Source organism: Helianthus annuus, chromosome 5, assembly GCF_002127325.2.
Source record: "Helianthus annuus cultivar XRQ/B chromosome 5, HanXRQr2.0-SUNRISE, whole genome shotgun sequence".
Classification (NCBI taxonomy): Eukaryota; Viridiplantae; Streptophyta; class Magnoliopsida; order Asterales; family Asteraceae; genus Helianthus; species Helianthus annuus.
Window position 1 is genome coordinate 95,178,239 of NC_035437.2, and position 5,966 is coordinate 95,184,204.

The following is a 5,966-nucleotide window of genomic DNA, read 5'->3' on the forward strand; positions in this document are numbered from 1 at the left end:
TTTAGTACCAAGAAAAGGGTCCTAATATAACAAATAAGATTATAAAACCAATTTTATGGTCGCATAATATGTCTATAGACAACTTAAATAGTGTCCTAAAAAGAACATATTAGGACACTTTTACAATGTTCTAATATGTGATTACCTACTTTTAATCTTTTGATACACATACAAGCGTCCTTAAAAATTAAGTTATAGGACCCTTATGATGTAACGTTATAGCTACTTTAATATTAATAAAATGGTCCTAATATCCCAAATAAGATTATAAAACCAATTTTATAAACAGACCATCAACATATAACATCCTAATAGTTATTGTATAACATCAACTAATGAAAGAAATAAAACTTCATTATATTTCAAATAAGCATGTTCTTAACAAAAACACTAACCATAAATACGTTATAACATTATCTAACATAAATTCTTAACATTTAACAACGAAATTAATACAATTAAAGAAATAAGAAGGATAAAATCTTGAGTCCTCAATCCTCATGGACTACCTACAAATCAACCATACATGTATAAGCATTAAGTTCCATGACATTAAAATTATTTGTATCACAAGTTTAACAAATACATACCAAGATTAATGGATAGGGCCATGCGATGGATACACTAATACAATCTTGAATTGTAGAAAATAAACCATATGCTCTTACCAAGTTTTCATCCTTTTTTTATTGGTACTTGAACGTTTACCTCACAGCATTCTGGTCCAATCTCTGTACCACCAACTAGATCATTTGGGTCCAAGCTCTGGACCCTTCCTCTTGCTACAGTCTCGGTAGAGTTCAGAATGCTTTTGAGAAAAACTTTATCTCCGACCTAGATTTTAGTTTTCAACAAATATTTATTAAACTCTAGTTATAATAGTGCAAAAAATCATTTTACAAAAAAATTAATAAAGAGCACGTAATATATAAATAAAACTGTCATATATTCAACCTTCCTCTCAAAAAATACATGAGCAAGGGGTTGAGCGTTTACTATGACTATGGTAATTATATTATCACTGAATAATTCAAACACACTGAATGACTGAAATGAGCAAGATCACTTACCAACTCCAAGGTGGGTATTAACACGGGCATAACGAGCAGTACCAGTGAGATTTTTGTTTTCTCTAGAATAAAAATTAAAAAGTATACATCAGTAATCAGTTGTGATGCCTAACAGCAAGCAAATAGTAACATAACATCATTTCCGCTCAAATTTTTGCATAATGAAATCCAATACCTGTATGGTATGTGCTTATGTGTCTGGAAATCCCTATACTTTTTGGCCAGACCGTAATCTATAATGTAAACCTATTGGAAATATAACCAAACATAAATAAATGTTGATGATCAGAATCTCAAACAGAAAAATGTATATAAACTCGTTAGAAGTGCAATTGAGTTCGTACAAAAAGAGAGTACCTAATTTTCCTTTCGCCCTAAACCCATCAAAAAGTTATCTGGCTTTATATCACGGTGAAGGAAACCTCGTGAATGCATATATTCAACCATATTTATCTGCATAAAACAATAAAAAAAGAATGTGTTAAAAGAGTGTTAAGATAATGTGCTCTGTTAATCTCATTAGCCAAGATGGGATGCTAATGTCTCGGTTGTTTTGCTAATGCAACTTTCTTTTCGACTCTTCTCGAGCAGGGCATTATTGGCTCATAAACATGAAACCGAAATTTGAATTCTCACCATTATTGAACATATGAAGCACCTTTAAGTTTGAAGAGTTTACTACATAATGAGATCCTCGATGAAGTAGTAATAGGTTTTGGTGAGCAAACTCAGTCTAGAAAAAGAAACAAACAAATAAACATCACCTTACAAGCTAAATATGTATAATGTATGATAGCTTAGTTGATGAAGGACAAACACACATACCTCAGAAGGTGTTGGGCTGGGACTATCATCCGTCTCTAAATCATAATGCATAATACCTCCATCAAGGGATCTGCAGCCTCAGGTTCCACATTATCACTACAAAGAAGTTGCGCAATAGCGGCGACTTGTCGCCACTAATGAGCCGGAGAATCAGCAATTCGAAATATTCGTACGGTTTTCGAAATATTCGTACCATTTTCGAAGTGGCGTTGGAGAATCAGGCGAGATGGAGGTGCTCCAACAGAGTGAAGGTGGTGCGGCGGTGCGGCAATGCTGCGGCAGAGTGACAACTATTCTTTAATTCCCTGTCCATTGACCAAAGTTGTTATAGCAACTCCCAGTCTACAAATCATGACATTAGCTTCTCAGTTTTTGCACATAATTTTGTTTCAAGTTTTTGTAACTCTGCATGATTGAATGATAAGCTTAGCAAAAATTTCCTCAACATCAACAAACAAGAAGGCTTCCAAGTGTGATCTAGTGTATTGACTAGCTAGTACTTTTTCATGGGTAACTTCTTTAGCTTGGTTTAAAAAAGTGCGAGGCGCTCCGAAGCATTTTGGTTCCAAAATCTTTAAGCGAAGCGAGAGCTTCACGTATACGAAGCGCTCAAAAAAAAATATTGTACAAATCAATATGACCTATTCTACTTGTTAATCAATAATAAACACAAAAACATGATTAAAAACATACTTAACACATAAAAAACATAGTTAAAACATAAATCAAAGTCAAAACACACTTAAAACATAAACATAAAAATAGTCTTTAATCTTTAATCGTAGGAGAAGAGGAAGGGAGTAGCTGAATATGTTAAAAGATAGCTAACATTCTTTTTTTAGGGTAAAGAAGTAGCGGCCTCATTTAAACCCTATATAAAGGCTATTGGGCCTAATAAATGACCCAAATGTGACCTGATTGGGTTGAAGCGTCGCCTCAAACCAAGGTTGCTTCACGCTTAAAGTTCGCCTCAAAACGCTTCACATGTTGTGACGCCTCAGAGCAAAAAAAAGCAACATTCCCAGCGCTTCAGCGCCTCACGCTTTAAGCGCGCTTTTAAACCAAGTTCTTTAGTTAAGTACATATTAGGATGGGTTCCCTATTGAGATGACATTGAAATGTCTCTATTGGAAGAGAAACATATGCATTTTGCTTTTTATCCAATGCTTCAGCAAGATCTGCATTGTACTAATAACATCCAGCAACATCATCCTAGATTATATAAGAGTGTGTGCGTATTTATTAAAATTTGGACAGTTAATCATTAGGTTGATATTCAAAGAAATTATTTGCAAGAATGTTAAAGATTTTATAGTTCTTTTACTGTAAACAACATTCCTAGCACCAGTAACAATAGAAGTCACATAACTATTTTTCATTATACTTACCCAAGATCTTCCAACTTGCGCTGAGTGCCAACATTCATTACAAAGAACCCACTTAAGACCAATCAGGTTCACTTTTAGTTAATTGGCAATCTTTCTTAAAAATTAAGTATGTTACATCATTAACTATAAGAGCATTATGTGACAAACTCAAAGGTAACATTACAAGGGAAATGGGCCAGGAGTGTTACCTGCTTTTTACACTAAAATTGTCATGAAATATGGTCTAGGAAATCAAGCATACGTTGATTTTCTGACCCTATTCAGCAATCATCTTCTAAGACTGTGGGGTATGGGGCGTGGGTTGGGGCGGCGGTTTGGGTTCAATGTCGGCTGCTCCACCCTGGGCAAGCGTTGAGCATGGCGTTGCCCCTTTGGCTTGGGGCGGGGACTTGGTAATATGGCTGACTTTGGTTGGCTGGTTTGATCTAGCTGTTGGGGTTAGCCGTTGCCAAACCAAAAAAAATCCACATGGCTGGCCACGCCAAGGTAAGCCACGCCACACCACACCCCTAGTTTTTTTAGTATTATCTTGTGGATCCCACCCTCGCCACGTGTTGAGCAATGCCCCCAACCCAAGCCCCGCCACACCCCATAGATATTGAAGCTACATGCCTACATCATAATCCTACTTCTTTCACTTGATTAAATATAGATAATCAACAATCATATGTTCATATGAAATCATATCCTTTTAGTGATGTTGCAAGAACTATCAGATAAAAAGAGCAATGCGTATATAGCCATTAGGGCAGGTCAAAATGTACGATTAAAAATGACAAAATTATCAATTTAAATGAGGCTCTATTACGTATTGCATTCACTATTTATAAGAAAGTAAACAAAATATTTATGAAAAAAAACTAGAGATTCAACAGAGAAAACAAAGCCCTAACCTTAATTAATGGTTTTCTCCAGCAGCCAATGGGCAAATTATCCCACAAAGACGGATCATGTATTGGCGTGGCAGTAATTGCTGTAATCCCAGTGACATCATTCAAATGGAACCCAAAAAGGATGTCCATCATCTTCAACCATTGCAGTTCGTCTGCTGCCATTTCTCTTTCATGATCCTATCCACAAAGGCCATAAGAAAACGATCGGAGCGGAAAATTAACTAGGGTTCATCAAGGAGAGATTAAGTATGGAAGAGAATCCAAATTTGTTGCGATTTATTTAGGGATTTGATTTGGGAGGGAATTGAAATTCTAGTAATGGGGGGAACTGAAATTTTAGGGGAGGAAAATTAATAGATTGGAAATTTTATTAGAGGAATTCAAGTTGTGAAAGTGGGAAATATTATAAAAAAATTTCACTGGCACAAGTCAAGTGTTGCTAGGCTATGAGGTGTGGGGGCTATATGGGCTCCATCCCCGTCACGTCATCATCTATCACCACACCCTTCATGTGGGGGCTTCATGGGGCTCCATCTTAGTAACCATGTATAGCGCCCATGGCTTGGATATGAACCAATCAAATGTTTTTTTTTATTTTGTTTAATAGGGGTTCCATGCACACCATGTAAATTAAAGAGGGGCTCCATAGATGAGGTGGATCCTAGGTGGACTTGATAAAGCCCCATGGAGCTCCATCCACTCCTCATAGCCTTAGGCGAGCGTACGCTTTGTGGGCGTTATGCGATATATGTCGTGCCACGTCACAAAAAGGCTTTATGGGGCGTTATATGAGCCCGTAGTCATAATGCCCCTACGGCCCTACCCATCATTACTTAATTATTAATTTTCAATTTTATTAATTAATTATAAAAACCCTTAACTAATTTTTGATTGGTTAAACTTTTAAAAATCCCCCCACATCACGCCGCAAAGGATATGACGCTGCCATCTTTTTTTTGTCCGATAAAGCCCCTCGTCGAGGTGTAGAGGGCGCCATTGGGCGCTATGTTCGGCTTTTTGGGGCCCACTACAGGTGCTCTTAAAAATCAAATTACTGACATAAAAGCCAATGCTACTAAAAGTATTTGCTATCTAAACATGACATACGCAAAGTGTCACTAGAAACCTTAATTAGTGGCACAAAAGATAAATGTCTTTAAGAGGTGTTTGGGGTTGAGTTTTGAAGGAGATTTTTAGTTTATTGAGTTTTGAAATCGTAAATAATCAGTTTTTAGTGTTCGGGTAAAAAATTAAAAAAATAATTATTTACGTTTAGAAAGTTACAAAACGCAGTTTTCCAAAAGCAGCCCCCTTACTGCAACAAAACGTAGTTTTCCAAAAATTGATTATTTGCTTTTAGAAAAGGATTTTCACTTGTTAATTTTTTTAAATATATATATTTGCTAAACACTCAAATAGTTGATTATCTGATTATTCTCATATCAAGCAACATAATCAAATCAAAACACTATCTTTCAACATCATGTTTTGTTACAATTAATTATCTTATTCTGAATATTCAAAACGCATAATCTATTTTCAAAATTTAACCCCAAACACCCTCTAAAAGTGTATGCCACTAAATGGCATTTTTTTTTTTGTAGTGAGTGTCTTTTTAAGTTATATTATAATAAAACTCTAGCGAATAAGCGTCCTATAAAACTAATGTTTTATGACTCAAATATCAAGTGTCCTATTATGGTGTATTATAATAACACCACAATGATTAAGCGTCATATAAAGTTTAAAATTATAAGACCCAAGTGTCAAGTGTCCTATTAAGTTAAGTT

At 35.5% G+C, this 5,966-nt stretch overlaps 1 long non-coding RNA gene across 6 annotated transcripts; it reads right to left on the reverse strand.

Moving 5' to 3' along the window:
* Nucleotides 1-336: 336 nt before the first annotated feature.
* LOC110927049 lies at nt 337-4,566 on the reverse strand. 6 transcript variants are annotated; one of them, XR_002585483.2, is made up of 9 exons: nt 4,177-4,566; nt 2,089-2,237; nt 1,896-2,029; nt 1,707-1,803; nt 1,428-1,523; nt 1,246-1,316; nt 1,071-1,132; nt 591-834; nt 337-509 (listed from the first exon to the last, which is right to left on the reverse strand). It is a non-coding gene; the product is annotated as an uncharacterized LOC110927049 (long non-coding RNA). The 6 variants fall into 6 exon arrangements; XR_004892796.1 differs by having other exon boundaries at nt 337-834; nt 2,089-2,200; XR_004892798.1 differs by having other exon boundaries at nt 337-834; nt 1,896-1,965.
* Nucleotides 4,567-5,966: the final 1,400 nt, after the last annotated feature.